Source organism: Mchenga conophoros, linkage group LG3, assembly GCF_057382185.1.
Source record: "Mchenga conophoros isolate Kocher_MC1m ecotype Shallow Benthic linkage group LG3, M_conophoros_male_GT1.1, whole genome shotgun sequence".
Classification (NCBI taxonomy): domain Eukaryota; kingdom Metazoa; phylum Chordata; class Actinopteri; order Cichliformes; family Cichlidae; genus Mchenga; species Mchenga conophoros.
In genome coordinates this window covers 38,837,380-38,862,485 of record NC_140528.1, presented here as the reverse complement: position 1 = coordinate 38,862,485, position 25,106 = coordinate 38,837,380, and the positions used below count along the sequence as shown (strand labels likewise).

The following is a 25,106-nucleotide window of genomic DNA, read 5'->3' as shown; positions in this document are numbered from 1 at the left end:
CATATCCCAGACCCGTCTTATGTCATGGAAGTTTAAGTATCACAGTGTCCAGCTGTGTATTTCTTTATGTTTTTGACCACATTACTGACCTGTAAAACAGGAGAGAAAGTGAACACAGGAGACACGCTGCCGTTCGCCTGGTCAGTCTTGCCAGAATGGAGAACTTACGGCAGGTTTAAAGTCCAATATCTCCCTCTAGTGGCCATATATGAACCACGTGTGAGGATGGTGTGAATGAACTGAAAGAAAAGAACCTCAAACTCTTATAACATCACTCATGCATCTCTTAAATTAAAAACACTTTCAAACTTTAAAACATCCTACTTGACATCACCAAAGAAATACCTCTCACACCTTTATTCCTCATTCAAAACCTTCTAGTCACCGCATTCACACTTAAACTGTGACCAGAGTTGAGGAATATAACTCAAAACACACTTTCCTAAGAGTATTTTAGACATGCTTGTCATAATCAGAAAGAGCAAGTCAAAAACAAACAAACGAAAAATTCAAACCTCCATTAATTCTCACCGCACACACAAGAAATTGAAAAAATAAACCACACCAGCAACTAATGCTGGAGAAAAGTTACTACTGAAAGTAATGTGTTAGTCTTAAGTATATACAGTGCACTCAATATATTTATATATCTACATCCAAACTCAGTCAATTACTATACATCCACTACGGCAACTCAAAACTTTATTTATAGTCCTCTAATAAACATAAATGGCATCTTAAACACACACTCAACAATGTTTGCAGCAGTATTTGTAAAACCAACTGTGGTTTAAACAGGTCACTACTTACTCATTTGCATTTTCACACTCACACACACCGTCTAAAAATAGCAGCAGGCAGTCAGTGCATTGCTGACTCGACACACAGCCTCCTATTTTATATTACAAAGACGTCTTATATTTACAACTACTGCCAGATCTGTCAGCTTTAGCGCCTAACCAATTTTGACAAATTTAAGTTAACGGTCCCACCGAAAAAGTCCAACTTTTTTGTAATCAGTTAACCAGTATCTGTCCAACAGTTTCTGGCCTCATCTCTAAAGTCCCTAACTCAATTTAAAAGCGTCAACCAACCCAAACTTTGCCTGAAGCTCTATTTTTGGCATTACACAGCCAAGGCTTACCCCGAAGTGTTAAGTTAAAGTTACACGCCCGAAGTCCAACTTCTTCTAACCAAAAAAGCGCAGACTACCGTTCCAAACGGTAAAGTGGTCCAACCACTAGCTATTTTGGAGGTTCCCAAGTTCTCCCCGGTTGCCAACCGTACTAACCCTATTCGCCGATAGGTCAGGGCCAAGCGTCCTTGGCCGGGAGGGAGCATTACCTCCGAGAACTGCGCTTCTTACCAGTCCAACTGGCGTTCTTGAGTAATTTATAATACTTTGGAACAACAGTAAAACACCCAACAAAGTGTAAGACTGAAGCAGGTCCAACCTTATAACCAAAAAATAACCAAATTCCCTAACATACTAAAATCATTGAGCAGTCCAACTGCTTTCCACGGTCCAACCGTATTAAATCCTTTTAGCGGTCCAACCGCATTCAATCATTACCAGCAGTCCAACTGCTTTTTACGGTCCAACCGTATTAAATCATTTCCAGCAGTCCAACTGCTTTAAATCCTCAGTACTGTCATAAGATTCTCATCAAAATCAAAGCAGACATTTACCGGCAACTTTTACTGAATAGACATTTAATTTTATCATCCAATTCAGCACACTTCGGATAAAATCAACAGGCCTGTGCCTGCCTCTTTTTAAAGGCGCCTGTCCCCTCAGTTTGGTTGCCGGGTCACGCCTGCCTGTCTGACCACAACGGACCACCGAATTTCACCGTTTACACCTCCAATCCTCCCTCCTCAATTACCGGACGAAGCCCCCAAATGTTAAGGTTCAAAAATTGAGGAAGGAGAGTACAAACCACCATGGTCCAGAAGCTCTTGGTCAAACAATGATTTTAATGAACACACACGTGTGGGAAGAACACTCTGTACGCAGACAGCAAGTGGTCTTCGACTTCCTCAAAGCATACACAGATTTTTATAGCATCAGGGTTTGATTTACTGACGCCCCCTTCATGCGTCACAGACAGGATATATACACATACGTCAATATCAAAACCACAACGACTTTTGACACAATTTAAAAGAACAATTATCTTCTATCTTCATAACAGGTGCTTCCTGTCACTGCCGGATGCTCGCTTGTCATCTTGACACCTCAGCAGCAGTTCTGCAACAAACTGCTCTTTTTGCAACCCCAGCAAAACATGATTAAACTTTCACCTATAAATGATTCTCTCTAACTGAGTGTGTGTGTCTGTGTCTGTGTGCTAACCACAATTGCACCCTGTTTCACTTCGCTGACTAGCTCCTGACCTCTAACCAGACAGAGAGACAGAAACCACACTCAGATATGTAACAACTGAAACTATATATGTGTCATCTACTAAATAAATGTTTTAATCAAGAACCCCTACTAAAAGCTTAATACAAGAATATGAACATATAAAAGATATTAAAATAAACTGATATAAGTGTTTTGTAAGCATGTATTGCAATTCCTTCTATGTTCTAGTTTTCCCTCAGCATGGATCATCTAGACACTCTCACTAGTGAAGCTTTAGACCATTAATGAACCTGAACATCAACTCAAATAGGCACAGATATGCATTGTGTATAAAATAGTTATAACTGCACCTGAAATACAAAGTTAATATAATAACTTGTATGCATAAACATCTTAAGGCCATTTTAAAGCTATCTGTTACATTGTTAGAGCAATGATCATATTGCAGATTATATTATGCTGGTAATAATGATTTTTAACAATAGCAGTAAAATAATTTCCCTGCTCCACAGTTTCTTCACCACAGTTCTGCCATCCGCCGTTTTTGTTAGAAAAAATTGGCCACAGCCACTGCGCTATGAATTCTGGGATATGTTGGGCCACAAGTGATACACCCAACCCATTCTTCAAATCTGGGGAAATGAAGGGCGCATTTTCGGCTGCATTTCGAATTGGGACAGGCTTCATCATGTTGGCGTGACGTAATCACCCTTCAAATTGGGTCTTGAAGAATGCAGACACTGAATTGGAACAGTTATTTTGGCGGCAGAAAATGTGAAAGAGGAACATCACATGGAGATACTTTAAGGCTGGAAATTAAAACACTAACATGAAAAATAAACATAATAACTTGATACTGTCACTGGGTTAAGAATAAAGGAGTGTTCAAAAGAAATCATCAGTATCAAACTGTGACAATAAAAAATGTTCATTAAAGCAACCAAGAATGGGATAAGTTTGATGTGAATCTTTGGTAATGCATGGGGGAGGCTCTGTGCCAGTTTTTTTATGCTGTACCTCCCTCCATCCAACCATACACCTCTTTGGGTTTGCCATCAGCCCTGCCTGCCCCACGGACTCCATGACCGTGACCAACCACTGCACATGATCAGTGGCGTGTCTAGAAAATTTTTGTTGGGGGGGCCAGGTAGGGGCACAGATTTGGAGAAGGGTGGCAGATTTAATTGGCAGATAATGTTTAAAAAAAAATTCTACCAACCCTTAACCATAATTCAATAATCCTATAAACCTAATAACCAAATGCACTTTTAACTCTTATTAGAATGAGATTTTAACCACTACGGTGCAAAGTTTTTAGATACTGCGTTGATAAAGTACAAGAGATACAATCAGTGCTTTGTCAGTGTTTACTCAGCATTCAAGGACAGCAATATTTGCATAGTATTTTTACTGACATATAGTGCACATATGTTTTGGGCAAAAACATTTTTGAAAATTAAAATACGAACATTTGTAACAAACAATTGACAAATTAGCCATTCCAATGCAAAACTTTATCTGCCTGTTAAAAAAAGAAGATAATCTTCTCACAAACTGGTGTTTGATTTTGAAACAGGAAAAAAGTGGGGAAACAAATGAAAAGACTAACATTTGAATAAAACCTGAAAGCAAGTAAATACTTTCTATGCTGCCTTATGGTAAACTTTGGTAATATTGATCAAGAACAACACTGGCTGATGATGAAATACAGTCAGCTGGCATGGTGACACTGCCAGTATTAACCTGCAGGGCTGGACTGGGACAGAAAATCTGGCATTTTTACTACAGACCGACCCACCAGGTATTAAAGCCATAAAGCCTTTGAATGAAAACAAATGCTGTTGTGACAGTGATGTACAGTCTTGTTGGTATATGTATGATTTCTATACATTTTACGTCAGATAAAAACTTTGGTTGTAAGATTTAGATAATTATTTAATAAAAACTAGGTATTTTAAATGAGAATAAGAAAGAAAAGTATGTCTTTGTGCCCCACCTTTCCCTGTTAATGCCCTACCTGCCCCCCTGGCAAAACTTTGCTAGACCCGCCCCTGCACAGTTACCAGCTGTCAGCTACATAAAAAAAGGATCCTGGTGTTATTTGTCTCTCAGAAACAGTTGATAACTTCAACTCATTCATGTCACCTAAAAGGTAAACCTGTTTCTCCATCACCTGTTCAGCTCTGATGATTCAGTAAGGACATCTCCTGGTTTCATCTTCATGTTTCCCTCTCACCACATATCTAAACAGACATCATGACCAGCAGCTTTACAGCTGTGGCTCCAGCAAACATCAGCTGATACTAGAAATTAATATTAAATACATTCTAACAACAGCTGATCAAGCTTAAACGTGCTGCTGTTGTTTAGCGCAATATTTGCTGGTTTCCTCTTTCTGGCGCAAAGTGGGCGATAAACAAGAGAGAAAAGCCGATCAGCTGATCATTGATCAGTTTCATGATTGAAGTAGCAACAGGAGAGGGAGGGGGAGAGAATGAGAGAAGAGGCAGCTGTGCAGCATAAAGACAGAATAAATCCAGCTTTGTGCCTTTTTCCATTCTAGCTAAAGTCCGGGACAAACTGCGTCTCTTCTCAGCTCAATACGAAACACGTAATATTTTCTCTGAATGGGGGACCATTCCATTTTTTTAAGGAGCCGTTGGCAACTCTACTAACCTTATGAATAAAATAAAGTTCACTATCAGTAACATCATAGCACCCACCCAGCTGTATAAAAACTCCGTCAAACTGGCTAGAACGCAGTATGAGTTATTGCAACTGACAGTAAAAAGTCAGCAACATGAAAATAAACTCCACCTAAACTTAGTTTATATCTGACCCAGATAGACTGCAGGTCATAACTTCTTACCTGAAGTTCAGTTCACCTGACACTCGGACCGGCGGCTGCTTCGGGTCTCTCCTCCTGCCTCCCCTTCCCTCATCCACCTGTTGCCTCTGTGGAAGCCCCGCCATAGCCACCACCAAACAACGGAGTTATTTCTACACATCGACCTGCATCTGGCCAATCCACCACCTCTCATTGTTCATGCCATTACAAAAAAAATAAAAAATAAGTCACCGGGCATATGCCCGGTATGCCCGATGGCCAGTCCAGCTATGTTAACCTGCAACCAAATCTGCAGCTCCATAAAGTAAAGTTACGACTTAGATTATATCTTATAACTCATAACTCTTATGTTAGCTGCCCTCAGTAGCATACTGTCTGAAATATTCCACAGCTGCAATAATTCTTTAAGTGTTATTTTTTCCTTGGTATTCTAATTTCACCGAAGTTTACTAAACTCAGCAAACTTAATATTACTTACCGGGACATTTATTCTGTCCTCATTTTCTTTCACCGAAAAATTGTTTCCTGCAGTGATGTCTTTCGCGCTTGGCTCTCCTACCTTTGCTAACGTGATGCGCATAGCGCAGAAGCGATGCTGCATTCACTTACACTCGGATATCTGAGCGTCACCATGAAAACATAATCGGACATTTGATGTTTGATTGAATTTTATTGTTTTGCCTTTGGGGTGGCACCTGGGGTGGCCAGTCTGGTTTGGGGGGTGGCCTGTGCCCCCCCAGGCCACCCCGCTGGACACGCCATTGCACATGATCCACCGAGGTATAACTATGAATGACAACATCATCCAGGTAGGAATTAGGATATGCAGTGTGAGGACGCAGCTATCGCTCCAGCACGTGCTGGAAAATGGCCGCGGCTTCAAACAAGCCAAACAGAAGAGTGATGAATGGCATGAACCATACAGAGTGGAGAAGGTCTTTTTTGTCTTTGGACTCTCTAGACAAGGGAATCTGCCAGTAGGCGTTGGTTAAATCCAGCATGATAAAAGCTAAGCAGTGCTTAACCAGTCCAGGTCAACCTGGGGCATGGGATAAGCATAAAACCATGAGATCTTGTTCACTTTGTGATAATCATCACAGAACCCTATAAAACCGTGCGCTCACTTCTTAATTACCTGGAAGCACCTTAAAGACAACTGGCCCCTCTCAACAGCTGCGACAAATCATCTGGAGAAAAGGTAAGCATAGGAGACCAAACACTGAGGAACAAATCCTCATTTCATCCTGTGATAACAGCATTTTCACCATTTCAGCCAATTCCTTTTGCACAATTTGTCTCTTGTGCTCAGGCAACATGTTAGGTCATGAACAGACGCCAGGCTGCGTTTCAAGGTGGTGCTCCAGCCGGGCAGGGGGTAGAACACATCTGCAAACCGCTGTTGCAATGCAGGAACATCTGCTTTGTGTGAGATGTTCATTACAATGAATGTTAAACACACTCTCTGAAAACTTCATGCCCAAATCTTGCTTTTAAGAAAAATCAAACATCTTTGTCCTTAAAGATAATTTTAGAGTTTTTAATGAGCTGCAGGAACCCTGTTCTGTGTGAGTGGAGAACAGCCAAGTCTCCTCCAGTGATAAACCTCCACATGTACCACTGAAAACAGTTAAATTACTTTGAATCTGAAATCAGGGCTCAAACTACTTGTTGTGAGACCATTTCTTTATTTTTCACACCAAACTGTTTATTAAGAAAAACGTTACACAGACTTCATCAAATATAGGATCAAATCAAATCACGATTTCATAATACAAACTTCAAATCAACAAGAAAACAGCTGCAGAACATGTGGAAATGAAATGAATTCATTAAAAAACAACATGTGGACTTCAAGAACACAGTAAACACACTAAAGTGAAAGGAGGAGCCAAAAATAGAGGTTTAGTAGAATTTTTTGAATTTGTAACATTTCTTTGCTGCCAATGTGAATATGAATGTGGTCTTTGCCTAATTGAATAAAGGTTACACAGCCTCACTGCTCCATCTTCTGGTACAAACTGGTATTACATGGAAGTACAGCCCAAAACCAGTTTAGCTTGAGTTTCTTTTTTCTGGACATAAAGTCAGAACAGATGTTGTTTCAAAGCTGGTGGACAGATAAGAGCAACAGATTTAAGAGATTTAAGACAGATTTAAGAGCAACTGTTGTGAAATTATTTGCAGTTTGGGGAGAAAATGATTTAAGAGAAGATTTTACAACAGCAAAAGGTTAAATATGAATGAAGAATTGAAATTTAACTGAGGTAACACATTAAATGAATACATTACAAAAGAAGTTAATTTTGGAAACACTAAGAAAGCTCAAATGAAAGAAATTGATATATAAAACCATATCTGCAATTCTGATACAATATCAGTTTGGTAAAAACGACATTCCAAATGAACAATATTTGTCTCTTATATATGATCCACTCATATTTGATACATCTATACGTATTTATACTCTGTAAAAGACAAGCATCGCACTTCCGGCCTTAGCGGTCTTTGAGTACGGGGCCCTTGAGGACCGTTAAGGTTGCAGAACCTGAATTGGGATACAGCCTAAGGCTGTTCCAATTCTCAGCACTGCTCCTCTCTTTCCCTGAGTCCTTAACAATTCTCCTTCCCACGATGACGTTTTCATCGAGGCCAAGGAAAAGAGTTTAGGAAAAGGAGATTTCGAAATTACACCCCACGTGGTCACGTTGTGCAGCTGAGTCACGTGACCACACAGTAACATATCACCACAGAGCCAGGAAAAGGGGGCGGAGAAAGTGTGTGTGCGCAGGAGAGGAGTCGAGCAGAGAGAGATGATTTTTTATGAAACGGGAGTAGAGTAGTAAACTTACAGGAACATATACCACTAGCAACGTTTGGATCGATATCTGCATCGATCTGCACACCCTTGTCTCCTGGATCCTAGCTGAGATCAGCGTGAACCACGTGGGTCTCTGCTCCCTGATCTGTTTCCTGTTTGGAAAGACTTCCAGCTTCATCGCGGAGTTTCTCTCGGTTTGTGGGATCATCTAAAGGTAAGCACCGAGCTAACTTTAATGTGGGTTCAGTTTATGCTGAGTTTAGCTCTGTTGAGAATAATAGATTGTTTGGTATAGACTGGAGTCAGACAGACTGTAGAGTTTGTGATTGCTTGCAACATCAATATTATGGCGGTTGCTGGGGGGAAAGAATACATAAAGAAAAATAGTCTTGGAATATGAACAAAGGATGGGGTGCAGGGCATGAGAACAACCAACCCCCACCCTCAGGACATGAAGCCACAGGTACAAGCGTGGGGGAGGGCAATCAGCCTTTAGAATTGACTATGTGCACGTTAGCATATGCTACTTCCGGTGTGGAAACTCCCGTGGGGAGCTTTGTTTCCGGTGTCCTATTCGCGCCTGGTTTACGGTCCAAAACAAGTTGATGAATGAATCAAGCGGCGATTTACATTTCTATAGATGGACATTTACCCAATACATCTGTAAATGATGTCTGTGAAGGTTCTCAGTCATCCAGGTCATCGGTCCTTTTGTCCCCCTGATGATCCGATCATCACCTTTTGTCCCTCTGTGGGGGGTTACTCCCACTAGGTTTATATCTGGGACTCACCATTTGACCTTAGAACTGAAGAAGTTTCTCGGATGAGAGGTGAAACTTATTCAACTAACTTAAAGAAGTCCAGACACTTTTCTTTGCAAGTTCCTTTTACTATCTGTAAATGATGTTCATCGACTTGTCGATGTTTTTTCCCCGCGCCTCAGAGCAAAAGAGAAAAGGGATTCAAATGTTATATTTCTCAACTGTCCCTCGTTTATCGCGGGTGTTATGTTCTAATAATAACCAGCGATAGGTGAAATCAAGTAGCCAATTTTATTTTTGACGGTGCAAAAAGTTTGGTGGACATCGTGGACATACACTACTGCACTTCAGAGTCACACTGCTAGCGATCGTTGCAGCGATTCTGTACTGTACACGAGAGACGTCACGGAGGAGATCGTCTGTAGCAATCAGGACGCAGGACACAATGTGACGTAAAAAAAAGCATGCAAACTTGCACTAAAAAATCCGTGAAAAAGCGAGGTGAAAGGTGAACCGCGTTATAGCGAGGGACCGCCTTAATTTTGAAGGTAAGTCACAACATACCCTTCGTAAATACTAATGTATAGAAACTGTTACCAGCAATCATTCATTTTTTGTGTGGCTTTTTTCACGGTTTGTTAACATGCTGTGTAGGTGTGTACTTGACTAGCTGATATCGACATAATGGGGGAAACATCTGGTTTGACTATTCTTCACCTGTAGTTTGAATGCTGAACATTTGCCTGTTTAAATCATAAGACCAGTCACTATACAGAGATGTGCTTCTGAATGTGGACGATGCCACATCGAAAAGTGTAATGCAGTAATGCAGTTCTGCTTGTGTTGAGTGATGTAAACAACTGATCGATCTAAATGCTTTAAAATTGATCATTAGATTTTTTATGAAACAACAGCGGTGAGTGTTCCCACCTTCTGCTCTTTGTAACTTAACGCAATCTTTCCGTTTTCGAGTTTTGGACATGATTTTGGAGTATATCTTCGCAGTAGCGATTGACCGCAAAATAAATAAAATAAAGCTACCGGAAATGCACAACCCCACATCCGGTCTCAAACCAGGAAGTTAGCATTGTCTCGTGCACATAGTCAATAGTGCCTTCATAGTGGACTTCGTAGGATGATCTCCAGATGCATATGTAAAAAAAAAATTATATATATATATATATATATATATATATATATATACACACACACACAGACACACAAGCTCTGAGTATAAGATCCATAGAGGCTGGGGTCTATCACACCAGGCAAGACCCCAGGTGCAGGCTGTGTAAAGATGCCCCAGAGACAATCCAGCACATAACAGCAGGGTGCAAGATGCTAGCAGGCAAGGCATACATGGAACGCCATAACCAAGTGGCCGGCATAGTGTACAGGAACATCTGTGCCGAGTATAACCTGGAAGTCCCGAGGTCAAAATGGGAGATGCCCCCAAGGGTGGTGGAGAATGACCGAGCTAAGATCCTGTGGGACTTCCAGATACAGACGGACAAAATGGTGGTGGCTAACCAACCGGACATAGTGGTGGTAGACAAACAGAAGAAGACGGCCGTAGTGATCGATGTAGCGGTTCCGAATGACAGCAATATCAGGAAGAAGGAACACGAGAAGCTGGAGAAACACCAAGGGCTCAGAGAAGAGCTCGAGAGGATGTGGAGGGTGAAGGTAACGGTGGTCCCCGTGGTAATCGGAGCACTAGGTGCGGTGACTCCCAAGTTAGGCGAGTGGCTCCAGCAGATCTCCAGCAGATCAATATATATATTTATACATACATATATATGTGTGTGTGTATATATATACTTTTTGTGTGTGTGTCCCAGCTGAATAACAGGAGTAGTCTGCTGGAGCAGCAGAGGAACAATTTTGGACTCAGCTCAGCCACTACAGAGGAAACAATGACTTCAACACAAAAGGTAACAAAAACATCACAGTTACACTGTTATTGAAACTGTGTGCACAGCTGGTTGGTTTTTAAAAACATGTTAACAGCAGCTTTATCTTTTCCAACCTGGGCTCCTCCATATACACAGAATCTACATTCACAACCAAAAACCACACAAGTTAGAAGAAAATACAAAGATTATATTTTATAAGCATACATTGAAACAACAATATCATCAGTTGAACTCAAGTAAAAGATTTTCTCCGCTGATCAATATTTTTTCAATAATGTAATTTTCATTACAACTCTCATTGTAGCACATCATTGTAATGTGATACTGTCAACAGAAGGTGGTGGAAACACACCAACAATGTGTTTTTTTTGACATGTTTGATTCCACCAATGGAGGGAGTTTCAGTTTGTTCCACGACTGCATTTCACTCACTGCCTGTGTTTGTATCTCTGTCACTGCAGGACCAACATGGAGCGAGAAGTCAGCGCTCTCAGGAGGCCGACAAACCTCACAGAAGAAAGGGAGAGAAAACCTACAGCTGTGATGAGTGTGGAAAGTCTTTTACCCACTCTGGACACTTAAAAATACACCAACTCATCCACAGTGGAGTTAAACCGTATAGCTGTGACTTGTGTGGAAAGTCTTTTACCGAGGCTGGATCCTTAAAAAAACACCAAGTCATCCACAGTGGAGTTAAACCTTATAGCTGTGAGTTGTGTGGAAAGTCTTTTACTCAGTCTGGAGGCTTAAAAACACACCAACTCATCCACAGTGGAGTTAAAGCTCACAGCTGTGACTTGTGTGGAAAGTCTTTTACCCAGGCTGGAGAATTAAAAACACACAGACTCGTCCACAGTGGATTTAAAGCGTACAACTGTCACTTGTGTGGAAAGTCTTTTACCCACGCTCAAAGCTTTAAAACACACCAACTCATCCACAGTGGAGTTAAACCTTACAGCTGCAACTTGTGTGGAAAGTCTTTTACCCATCGTAAATGCTTAAAATTACACCATATCATGCACAGTGGAGTTAAAGCACACAGCTGTGATTTGTGTGGCAAGACGTTTGCTCAAAATAGCAGCTTACAGAAGCATCTAGTTACCCACTCTGGAATTAAGGCGTACAGCTGCGACTTTTGTGGAAAAAGGTTCAGAGACAAACAGTACCGAAATAGTCACCTACGGATTCACACTGGAAATGATCTTTACTGCTGTGATCAGTGTGGGAAACCGTTTACAACAGATGCACAGCTACAACAACACATGTTTAGCCACACTGAGGAGAGACCTTACAAATGTGACCTGTGTGAGAAGACTTTTAAAGCTCCAAATCAGCTGAAAAAACACCAACAGATCCACTCCAGAAAGTAACTCTACAAGTGCAGTTACTGTGAGGATGTATTGATTTTTTATCTTGTAATTTTAACCTGATTGTTTGGAAAAAGTCTGATCAGTAAACTTATGGAGTTAAACTGAATGAACTGTTTGGGAAAATGAAGACTCATTTTCTCTCAGTAAGCTGAGTGTTGTAATGTAAACAGTAAAATGTAATTGGACGTTGGCAGAGATGCTCTTTGTTTCAGGCGACTTTCAGGATAAAAACATTGAAGCAATTCCCCGACTTACAATGTCTTTGCTTAGAATCAGAGCGACGCAGATGGATCCAGTTCTCAGCCCTGTCTTCACTGTGGTGGTGGGAAAACGTTTCTCTGTGAATTTGTGGAAAAACTTCCAATCATCAACGGGACCTAAAACCACATCAATGTAGACACACTGGAGACAAAATGAAAAACTGCAAAGAATGTGGGAGAGGCTTCCACACACCAAGTACATTACAAATACATGAACTCTTCCACAGTGGGGTCAAAAAGCACATCTGTGACTAGTGTGGGTCATCCTTCACCACTTCAGGAGAGACGCCATACAAGTGCAGACACTGTGACAAAAGCTTCTCACAATCAGGTCATCGTAACAAACATGAACGTACACACATGGAAGTGAACTTCAGCTGTGACCAGTGTGACAAGAGCTTCAGGAATCTCAGTTCATACTCCGAACACAAACGATCCCACGCTGTAAATAAACTGTTTCACTGTTACCAATGTGCAAAAACCTTCACTTCATTATCTGCTCTGTGCAAACATCAGCCTGATCATGCAGGACTGAAATCACTGGATCACAATGAATCTGAAGAGAGAGAAAGATCCTCTTCTGGTTTCAGGGTCAGACTTAAAAACCTTGAGATCAGGCTCCACAGAGTTCAGATGGAATCTCCTGTAAAGAGTGTCAGCTGATGTCACACTTGGATCTGATGAGGTAGCTCTGATTTCTGGACCTGCAGTGAATAATCCTGAATGTTATGTTTAGGAAGCTGCATGTATAGATATGCATATCAAGTTTGTTTTTTCCTTTGAGGGATTTTAATTCTCTAAAATGTTATCTCTGTTACATTTTAATATTTGTTCCCTTGGGACACAGTAGTGTTTAGTAGTTGTACTTGTTACTGTATTATTAAAGTTATAGGAATTTCTTTTTCACCAAACAGATAATGTATCAGAATTGCAGATATTGGTATATATATCAATTTCTTTCATTTGAATTTTCTTAGTGTTTCCAAAATTAACTTCTTTTTTTAATGTATTCATTTAATGTGTTACCTCAGTTAAATTTCAATTCTTCATTCATATTTAATCTTTTGCTGTTGTAAAATCTTCTCTTAAATCATTTTCTCCCAAAACTACAAATATTTTCACAGCAGTTGCTCTTAAATCCTCCAAAATGAACTAAATCTGTCCACCAGCTTTGAAACAACACCTGCTGTGACTTTATGTCCTGAAAAAAGAAACTCAAACTAAACTGGTTTTGAGCTGTACTTCCATGTAATGCCAGTTTGTACCAGAGGATGGAGCAGTAAGTCAGTGTAACCTTTATTCAATTAGGCAAAGAACACATTCGTATTCACAGTGGCAGCAAAGAAATGTTGAAAGTTATAAACAGCAGCACACATCAGGACCATTTTAAAGATCACAGGTGACTACTTTTACTTAATTCAAATTCTGTTAAACCTCTATTTTTTGCTCCTCCTTTCACTTTAGTGTATTTAGTCCTTGAAGTCCACATGTTGTTTTTTAATGAATTTTGATCCACGTGTTTGCAGCTGTTTTCTTGTTGATTTGAAGTTTGTATTATGAACTCCTGATACTGTTAAAGTGTTAGTTATATTTGATGAAGTCTGTGTAGAGTTTATCTTATTAAACAGTTTGGTGTGAAAAATAAAGAAATGGTCTCAGAACAAGTAGTTTGAGCCATGATTTCAGATTCAAACTAATTTACCGTATTTTCACGACCATAAGACCATAAGCTTTTCTGTCCCCCACTCGTTACCTGTATGAATGGCACCTGTTTGAACTCATCATCTGTATAAAAGACACCTGTCCACAGCCTCAAACATTCAGACTCCAAACGCCGCCATGGCCAAGACCAAAGAGCTTTCGAAGGACACCAGGAAAAGTATTGTAGACCTGCACCAGACTGGGAAGAGTGAATCTACAATAGGCAAGCAGCTTGGTGTGAAAAAATCAACTGTGGGAGCAATCATCAGAAAATGGAAGACATACAAGACCACTGATAATCTCCCTCGATCTGGGGCTCCACGCAAGATCTCATCCCGTGGGGTCAAAATGATCATGAGAACGGTGAGCAAAGATCCCAGAACCACACGGGGGGACCTGGTGAATGTTTAACACAGATTTCAGAAGAGCAAATATGCTTAATAGTTTAACTAGATTTCATTTGTCAGTGTGGGACTGCTGAGTCACCGGAAGAACTCATTTGATTCATTCTCCACATGATGTTCATTTACAGAAATGTTTCACAGGAACTGATTTCTCCCAAAGGGTGAACTAGTGTGTTTCCATAGATTACCTCTGTATGAATGTACTTCTTAAATGAAGGCAAGTATTTGTCCTTTTTTGTTCCTCAGGTATAGTACGTGATATCAAGGGCAGGCGGTCAACACTGGGGGTAGACAAGAAGCAGACGTACTTCCAAGAAGGAGCTGCAGTGAGGTCAGAGGTCAGAATCTGAAACAGCTCAGGTTTATATTTTAGAGGTTATAAAAAATCCAAATGTATTATTTAAAGAAACCTTTAAATAATAGTCATAATTATTATAAGAAATATCAAACATTTAAGTGGATTTTCTGTTACACATATTGTGTTAGCCCTGCAATAAACTGGCAGCTGTGGCCAGGAGATATTTTATTTTGTATTCTTATGATCACAGTTATAATCAGAATTATCATTGATTAATCATTTACCATTGTTGAATTAGTTGACAGAATAATCTTTGAAGCACATCTATGTTACTTTGAGCAAATATTAATGCACACAGATTATCAGCACTTTAATCAGTCTATTGATGTTCTGTATTATTCTTGTTATTTGTTTAAGTTGTTGCACATCATTGCAATCACACCGCTCGGACCCACAAGTCCTGTTGGACCCAGGCCTGTCTACATTCAGTTCTGCACGTACTCAGGCCTGTAACAACATGAACACACTTATATAAGACACGCACGTTCACACACACACTTAGTAAAAATAGGAGGGTCGTCTGAGGACAGTTTTTCTGATAGATACACTTTCACAAAATGCACAATGTAATACACACTTGTTTTTCTCTAAAGTAGCAGTTGATGTCTATATAAGGAGAACTTTTTGAGAGGTGGGGAATTGTTATCATTTCCAGTAAAGATCTAACTGTGATGTCATCATGGCAATATATCAATGTATCAGCTGGGATAGGCTTCATCCTCCCGCAACCCTGAATTGGATACATTGTATTCCAATTATGTAATCTGATCATTTACAAACTCAAGCTATCTAATCAAAATGTAAGTAATAATTATAAAATGGGAAAGCAGAAATAAGTGTGACATAAATGTAAATGTGTGAGCTGATATAGAGGACAGCTACATGTAGTCTGAAAAACCTTTGTTGTCAAGTTTGCAGGTCTATCAGCACGAGACATTCTTGCATAGAAGAGACGTTAAAGTCTCTAACTCAGTGAAGCATTATTGGTCCCGTCTGTTTGGATAAATATAGTAAGTTGATGTTTGTCCATTTATTGACACATTTTCTTAAGTGCTTATCCAGCTCAGGATCACAGTGGAGCTGCAGCTGGATATGTTCACTAAATAAACCTTACAAAAGTTAACAATAAACCTGCATCCATGTACGTTGTTGTCCACAGGATGAGAAAATCAAACTGGAACACTGTGGAACATGTTAATAAATGTTTGTGTGTTTATGCCTGTGTCTTTCACAGGAGGCGCTGGAAGGTTTCCCTAATAGTTCCTGGTGAATCAAAGCAGAACCATAAAGGTTGCTGGACTGCATGATGGCCTTACCCCTGAGCAGTCATCCTGTTAAAGGAGGAACCAGTTAGAAGCTGTTTTCAAAGTAGCTGAGCAGATTTCATCTCACGTAAGCAATTAACTGTTTGTTCATCTGTTCTGTCACTTAAAGAGCATTTAAGGACGTCTTTTGAGTGTCCAGTTGAATTAATTCTACTGGCTCTCATGGTCATTTGTTATTATAGACATATTTTTCATCTTCATCCAGCTATTTAGTAAATTCTATCTATTTAGTAATATCCGTCAGCTATAAAATGTAATATAAATATAAAAAATATCTAAATATCTCCTGCACTTTATATTTTAATGATGTAAGTCTGTTTACATTAGCATTCCTCACATATCAATGAGATGCTGTACAGTACAATCCTACTGACACAGCAGAAGGATAACAACGGCTATTCAACATCGTTACACGACACATTCGAGCTGCATGACGCAGACAAAGTGACTCAATCATCTTTTTGTGGTTTATTGTCTTCAAACCAGCAGACAAAGCTGATGGCAGAAGATGTCGGAGAAGAACTTCAGGCCGTGTACTGAAAAGGTATTTTTTTCTTGTTATCAAAGACATTTGGAGTGGCAGCTTCTACAAGTGGTTGTGCTAAAGTAAAGCTTACAGTCTAAGAAATCACAGTGTTGATGTTCAGCACAAAGAGAAAAGCTCACTTGTTTGAATTTATTTACAATCATAGTTTTATAAATTCTGACTGTAAACAGCTTTTACAGCTTTGATATTGTTTGACACTCGATATCAGGTGATAGGGTTTAATTTAAAGGTTTCTGTGTCCCAATGAGCCATTTACACTGACCAGTGTCAGTTTAACTGTAACACATTCATTATTTAGATTCAACAAAGAAATAACTGAATGTAAAAAATGGCAGCCCTCAGGCAGGTTTATAGAGATACATGCATGCATTATGAAATTTATGTATCCCAGATAATTGTTATTCATCTAGTCATGGCAGACCTACCTCTTCCTCCCAAGTTAACTGCAACCCAAAAGAACTAGTGGGGCTATTTACACACTCACAACCAGTGTGGGGTAAAAAGAGCCACCAAAAAGATGTCAGCCACAGATGTGCTATAAGAGTTAGAAACTCTGCTTATGGAGAAACTTTCTAAGTCTAACAGAGGACAGGTACTCCTGCCCAAATAACATGATATAACCCCACATACAGCCCAGCCATAAAGTGAACCAAGTCATTTAGTTAAAGACAGCATGGGACCAAATGCATGTAACCAGCCTGCACCAACCTGACATTTCTTCCTCCTGAATTAAATGAATGAATGGATGAAAGTTAAATGACTACAAACCTAAAGCCACTAGTTCCCACACTGGAGCTCCCTGACACTGTGTGTTTACCGTATTTAGCTTGTATCAACAGTTGTAACAGGCTAAGCCACCTGAGACACTGCATTGAATTTGTTCCTGTCTTAATGATTTCAGCTGACTGGTTTCAGCTCAGATGTTCTGCTTTTTCCTTTCAGTAGATCAAAGCAGCTCGTGCTCCTTCTGCTTCCAATTTAGAAGAAGAAGAAGAAGGCGAAGGCTTCAGCAAAGTGGCGTTCATGGTCTCAGTGAACAGTCACGGTCACACACTGCATGTGGTTTTAAAAGCAACATGTCTGTTCACCACAACAATGGAGATGTGTAATATTAGTGCAGCTACGGTTTGTTCTTGAACATCACTTCTGTTTTCTACTTTGATCACTTAGACCAAAAAAGTGTTGTTTTCAGATTCTTTCTTTTAAATCTATAAAGCACCTGCTCATTTTTTTTATTACAATTAGTTTCTTTTTTTTTTTTTTTTTTAAATAAAATAAAAAAAAATATATTACAATTAGTTTCACATAAATGTTAGTGTTTCCTTTATGATCTTTTAATGCTTACACTACACTGTACATGTCTACATTAGAGACATTTCTGTTTCCTGTTTCTGTTGACTCAGAGTTGTGAAATGTTCTTTTATTTGATGCACAATATGAAGTTCATAATTTTCTTACAAATAAAACTAATGACAAACATGAACAGCTGTGCTTATTTCTGAGACATGAGTTTTTGAATGTGTTCATATTTAGACAGTGTGCATCTGTATGCTGAAACTGTGATGGTGAACCTGAGGTGATGGTCAACAGAAGGCAAATATAAAACAATATTGAAGTAATGTCTTTACCCTCTGCAGCTTGTGGACGCAATCACCTTATTCACTGTAGTAAACGTGCACCGCTAGCTCACGTGACTGACTGTCTCCATGGTTACATCGTATATTATTAGCTATGTAAACAGCTTCCAAAGATGCCGCCATAGCTCTCTGCAGCTGTAACACTTAAAACCTTAGCAAATCATTTCACGATTTTGATAGTTATGAAGACAGAATATGTTAAGGTCATGCTAGGCAGTTGCTATGGTGGTTGCTGTGGACTTGGGTGGACCGCGTCCGATTCCTGTTATTAGCAGGAAGGCTGCGTTCCACTTACAAGTAGTGACAGTCTGCCGCAACTCGAACTCAAACCCGCTTTGTTCTTTAATTATAGGCCTTTTATAGCCGTTCATGACACACACATAAAGCACTTTGCCTCACCATGAGAATGCAAGTTTACCTAACCTAACCTTAAAGTATCTGATATAGGATAGAAAAATGAAGCAACCAGAGATTTAATGATGAAGACTCTGGGTTCTGTAGTTCACGTTTTACAGTCCTGAATGACTCTTTGCATATGATTTATTGAAGAGGAGTTTAGAATGCACTTTACATTTAGACTGTTGCTGTTTCATTTTTTACATTGTTGCTGTGTTATGTCATGAATAAGGTTCACCTGCTGGGGGTTTGATGGATCAGCTGGACAATACAGTCAAAGACAGACTTCATTCATCATATGCAAGAATCCTAGTTGGATTTTTGTTGTCACTCGTGTTTTTGAACCAAATATTGAAAACAATTCTGACAGACTGGATACCTGGTCAGGGTCTACATTACCTTGTACTCAAGCATCCCAGGACAGAGCCCTGCCCCACCATGAGCCTGGGTGGATACGTGGTTATAATATAAAAGGACCAATACTGAATATGAATATTTCATGAAAATTGAATTATAATACAAATTAGTAATAAGGGTTTTTCTGCGCCCTTATCTACCCCATACTCAAAGAGCTGCGGGCAGAGAGGGTGACAGGAGAGGATGGCACTGAAGAGAAGATGCTCGGTTTCTGGAGTCTCCTGGTCCTGTCAGTATTAGTAGGATGCATCTGCTGTGTCTTCTCGTGGATGCTCACCTACCTTGACTCGTTCCAGCCTGGTATGGATTTCCCAACACTGCGGACAGTGGCCCACGTCAGAGACGTTTAATATTGATTACATATGTCTGAATTGCTAACCCTAACCCTAGCTCAACAGACCACAATGCCCTGGACTGTCAGTATTATTACATGCTGTGAACATAAGTAGCTTTGATCACAGTTTATGTTGTAAAAGAGAAGGAATATTGAAAAAAAAGATCAACATTGGGATATTATTTCTTCCAAACTGACCACAAACATGCTTGTCAGACTCTCACAGCAAAGGATCAGACTCACTGTGCATGACAGCTCAGGCCAATGATGTCTGTTAGATTGTCAGTTGTTTAGTGCTTCTGTACAGTTAGGGTCACCGTCTCTATTTCAGAATAATTAATATGCAGAAAACACTAAAAGTTGATTGTCTTCCAATATTCTAGCATAATTAAAAAACTTTGACTTTGTAAGTACATATTATTAGTCCTAATGCCAGTATGAGTCTTCTTAACTCCTGCTTTGAAATACTGAACTTTAAATTTACCTGATGAAAGATCATTTACAGTGGCACTCTGTCAGGATCATTCTGACTGTAAGATCACTGTATTAATCTGAATCCTTCTGCAATGTGCTGTGAATGAATGCTGATGCAACTCACTGTGGGAAAGCTGTTAATAAAATGAATCTCACATGCAACACATTCACAGAGGAAGAGGACACAAAGGGAGGACACGCAGAGGCTGTGTTGAAGTCAGAAATCCAAATCTTTATTAAAAAACAGGCGGCGGTAACAAACAGGAAGACAAGCAGTCCATCAAACAGTCTACAGGGTCAAACATACAGAGAATTCAAACAGCAGTAAAAAATAACTGGACACTGAAAAACTTAAAGCAATGTGTGACGCAATAAAAGGAAGCAGCGCAGTATATTCACTGAATTATCATCAATTACAAAAGAGAAAAACGACGATTTCTAAGGATTATTTTTCTTAAATGCAGTTAGAGTGTGGCTGGTAAAGATGGAAACATACAGAATGTAAACTGTGTGAGTTTGTGAACTTTGTTAGTAACAAATGAGGTAAAAAAAACAACCCCAAAACAGACAAAACACAGAAAGAGGCTCTCAGTATTCATTCATAATTAGAAAGAAAAATTCTGGTCGTGGATTTTTACAGTCTTAGTTCCGCTCGCTGTCATCATTTTAATCATCATGATCAATGGTGAGGTCCTGAGGTGGGTGGGGCTGTCTCTGGTGATGTCACCATGAAGGAACAGCATCTGGCACGTGTTGGTGAAACATCCCAGTACACTGGTGTAGTTTCCTCTCCAGCTGTTGGACATGTGACACTTGAACATTAAGGGGAAGAAGAAGAAACAGTGTTAGGTCAGGTGACCACATGGTTTCTAAAGTAACTGACAGGAAGTAACCAGGCCGTCAGAAATGGATGGCATGTGTTTAGAGTTACTGGAATTGGGTAACTCTACTTACCAAAAGCAGAAGCACACAGATGAAGGATCAGATGCTGAATGTTGCAGGAACATGCTCATGTGTGGTGGTCATTCAGTGCTGCAGGTTAGACAGTCCAAGACTGATATGCTGCCCATCTGAGAGTTTGAAAACACACATGCAAAGATTTATTTTGTATTACAGTCAAAGTTGGATGTTCATTTTTGTGTATTTGAAAGCACTAACATTTAAGGATGACTTGGATCGTCTCCTTTAAAGGGGAGACAAGTGTGTCCACGGATCTACGTCACTTTACCTGGATGATGACTCCTCTCCCCCTCACTCAGAAACACTCCTAATATAACCAAGCAAATAAATAATATTGAAGATTTACTTACATGATTACAAAAACATCTCCCTTTGATTCTATTTCTCCATTCCTGCTGAACATCAGGCAACAAATATCTCAATAAATCACAGTAAAATGTAAAGCACATGCTTTCTCTGCTTTGTCTAACCTCTGCAGAGCCTCTGTCAAGAAAAACATATCTGTAAGCATAAAACAAATATACATTTCATAACACGTCACTGGACAAACCTCGGTCAGTTGATTTCCTCTGTGCAGTGCAGACGAACATCAGTCAGCAAGTGACTCTGCTGGTTCTTCTGAGGAAACACCACCATCTCTCCACACCGTCACCATCTGTGAGCACAAACTGCCGCTCTGCTCTGCAAGCATGTAGGAATCACATATCACACACAGGGGTGAAGAAACATCAGAGCTCAACTTTGGATACTTTAGATCTAAACAGATCAAAGCAGCTCTTAGCTTCAACAATCAGTGAGCAGACAAACAATGATACCAAACTGATTCTGTATGAATACAATATGGTATTTTCAATACAGGTGTCAAATTAATTTATTAAAACTAATACAGATATATGTATATATTTTTTGATAAATTAGTTTGATAAATTATAAGAATATATATTTATTTTTTTTCATTTAACAATTGCAACTGAAAGAAATTCAATATTGAACAAAAATATATTGTCACATTCTGAGCATGCTCAGCACGCTGACAGACTTGAAGTTGCTACAGATTTTAAGAAGTGATAATTATGGGGAAGAAACTTCTCTTTTTCATCTGTTTAATCAAACATTTGATGCCTCAGCTGTCTCAGTCCTCTAGCATTCTGCAACTACAACTAACCTGAAGCTTGGATTTGGCTGCAGGTGCCCCTGTACATCCTTCTCAGCAGCACACATGTGGGTACCATTTAATCCCACTTCTTCCTGAGCTTTGCTTCATCACAAGACCAAAGGTGGCATCCCGTGTCACGGTCTTATCATCATCCAGAAGAAACATTTGAAGAAACATCATGGAGAAGAAACATTTACGCGCCTCCTGGTTTTGTTTTCTGATCCTGCAAAAAGACTGAGGACAACAAAGCCCAGAGAACACGAGATACACAACATCCAAAATTCAGACTCAACAGCCTCCATAAATGAAGAGCACCAGGTTGGTTCAGTTATAGTAGATATAAGCATACTTCACATTACTGGGTATGAATAATAATGAGGAGGCAAACTTTGAAGATGCAGAGCATGATGTCCCATCATCAGACTGTAAACAAACATCCACCAGGCTCTTTGTTGCCAAAATTGATGATTCTCCTATCAGGGATCAGTAGAGTGTGTTAACCTGTGGTATAAGCAGCAGTCACTGAAATATTACTGTTTCAGATAAGAAAGCCAGGGTGGGAGGGATCTCTGCAAACTGACTTACCTCTGCAAGTGTGAAGCTCAACAAAAATCTGACTCTCCAGTCACTGACAAACAAAAACTCCAGCTGGGAGATAGAAAACGCTGTCTGGGTCTTGCTGGATGTTGCTAGTCAGAGTCCCACATTAGCAGAGTGCTTCTTGGTCCCACTGACCCATGTGGACAGTGACTGTGGAGAACTGTTCTGGAAAACAGAGAAGAGAATTAAAATAACAAAAAGCCAAAAAGGATTTCCACAAAGACTCTCTTGGAATCAGCAATCAAAAAATCACTGGTTCATATTTCAATTAAATATGAACAGGTTCCTCAAATGTACGCAGTTCAGATCTGATTTAATTTAATTTCCTTCACACAGCACATTCGTCCAGGCTGACAGGTAAACATAGAATTAATCTCAGGTAACATGACTCATAGTAGAGATTCAGTAAGAAAGATTGCAGGCTCTAATATTATTACCACACAATCCAAGGACACACCAACAGCTCAGATATCTAGAACTATTTAAACAAATGTCTTCTGAATATTCAATTCATGTTCACAGTGGGAGGGGGGGGGGGGGGGGGGTCATGGAATTTTTAAAATAAAGTCTGCAACACAGAAAGAGCTGTGATCCAGCTATTTATTACTGCGCACAGGAGAGCAAACACACATCAAACATCACAGTTCAGTCATGTCAGCGCTGCCACAGAGGTCGTGCTCCTACTCCTTTATGCATTCCAAGGAAGAGGGAGGAAGTTACAAACTGATCCTACCACACTTCAACGGATCAATGGTTATGCTGTTTGGTGCCCTTGGCCTTATCAGCACCTGTGAAGGGAGTTGTTTTCTCAAACTGCTGACGCTGAAGTAAGTTCATCTAGTTTTAGAAACTTTCACTGAACAGTCTATAACAGTGTCACAACTAAGCATATGCATAAGCACTTAAATACTTAAAATGAGAATAACAGAACATTTCTATTACAGAGGCTAGAGCCTGTCCCAGTAGTCACAGGTAGAGCACACCTGGACAGGTCACGAGTCTGTCAGAGGACTAACACAGAGACAGACATCAGAGTAACAAATCTATTTAAAATTAATGTAAGTTTGCTGCAGCTGTATGTATGAACATGTGTTTCTGTGCTCACAGTCCACCTCTCAGGAACCTGCAGTTCACTTTTAGTAAACTTTAAACAGACCTCACAAAAGGCTGATGTGGCTGGATCAGTAGTCTGATTTAAGTACGATACCTTTGGCCAGGGATTACTCTGGTACATCGCTTCACTGCAGTCTTACGTAGTTTCCCCACACCTGAATAAAAAAATACTGATATATACAAATAACAGCTTCAGCTGATGCAGCCTGACCCAATCCTAGATGTTCAGCACACAGAGACACAGAGGTACCGTTTAAAGTTTAGTGTTAACTTGAGTCACTGATCATTTGCAGTATTACAGAGTCTGGCAGTCTTTGCATGTCCACGTCACTGTAAGTTTCTAGCTGACTCTCAGGTGTGACAGGTGTGCCAGCAGGAAAGAGTAATAATAGCCTGCATCCTGAGGTTTGTCATGCAGGATTAAAGGAGCCAGGCTTTGTTCACACAGCTGGGATTGTATTTTACACTGACCCTGGGTCAGTATAAGTATCATACAGTTTAAACGAAGCACTGAAACTTGCACATATTTATTACAGATGCACTGAAGCTAATCGAGATATTTGCTGTCGACCTGTGGCTGCGATTAAACACTTTACTGGAAATTTTATTAACCAGTAACTTCATCAGTCATGACAAAAGCTAATATTTCTGTGCTAACATTGTTTAAACAGTAACAGCTTTACTCCAATATAAGCTAACATTTACACCGTAACTTTAAGCTAGCACCATAAAGACGGTAAAACACGTAATAATATCTACAAATGCATCTTAAAGCTGTTATATTAGCACTCTGTGTATTACTAACATAACCACATTAACATTACTGACACTCGCTGACTTTTAATAGTCATTCTATAAATGCTGTCCGTTTAAATGGTGTGTTGGTATAACTTTAATGTGGTGATATGCTTTTGTTTGTATGATTTGGCACCCTCTTGTGGCCACAGTTGGTACTTGGGAAGTTGTTATGCCCAGCTAGTTTGCTACAAGTGCTCAGTGGAGGTGAAACTTTTGCCCACGCATGCCTGTAAGTTTTCATTACATACTATAACCTTAACTATCTGATTTGTGATGCATGTGTAATGTGCATATACTGAGTTACTATTTCAGCTGTGTGGTCATTACTCATTTGTAAAGCTACTTGTGTGCTAGCGACTGTATATTAGCATGTGTTTGCTAACTTGCTATGATCAATAATGCTAGTTAACTGAAGGTGATGTTTATGTTTAATTTAGGCAACCTTAAGATTTATGTTTTTTGCTGGTTGTCATGAAAACTAAGTTTCAATTAGTACATTATGTATGTTCAGTGAATGAGAAGGTAATTATCTGTTTTGTGTTTAT

The 25,106-nt window shown here is 39.7% G+C and overlaps 2 long non-coding RNA genes and 1 pseudogene across 5 annotated transcripts; 2 read left to right on the top strand and 1 right to left on the bottom strand.

Annotated features, from left to right (window-relative positions):
* The first annotated feature begins 7,977 nt into the window (after window positions 1-7,977).
* LOC146578553 (uncharacterized) lies at window positions 7,978-18,146 on the top strand. The gene is made up of 5 exons (XR_014891487.1): window positions 7,978-8,248; window positions 14,693-14,784; window positions 16,039-16,196; window positions 16,616-16,673; window positions 17,619-18,146. It is a non-coding gene; the product is annotated as an uncharacterized LOC146578553 (long non-coding RNA).
* LOC146578554 (uncharacterized) lies at window positions 10,023-14,005 on the top strand (annotated as a pseudogene). Its single transcript, XR_014891478.1, has 3 exons — window positions 10,023-10,729; window positions 11,173-12,108; window positions 12,352-14,005. The product of XR_014891478.1 is annotated as an uncharacterized LOC146578554 (transcript).
* A 2,006-nt stretch (window positions 18,147-20,152) lies between the features above and the next one.
* Window positions 20,153-23,147, bottom strand: LOC146578552 (uncharacterized). 3 transcript variants are annotated; one of them, XR_014891485.1, is made up of 6 exons: window positions 22,636-23,147; window positions 22,060-22,551; window positions 21,445-21,575; window positions 21,093-21,201; window positions 20,889-21,004; window positions 20,153-20,746 (listed from the first exon to the last, which is right to left on the bottom strand). It is a non-coding gene; the product is annotated as an uncharacterized LOC146578552 (long non-coding RNA). The 3 variants fall into 3 exon arrangements; XR_014891486.1 differs by having other exon boundaries at window positions 22,060-22,523; XR_014891484.1 differs by having other exon boundaries at window positions 22,060-23,147.
* Between the last annotated feature and the right edge of the window lie 1,959 nt (window positions 23,148-25,106).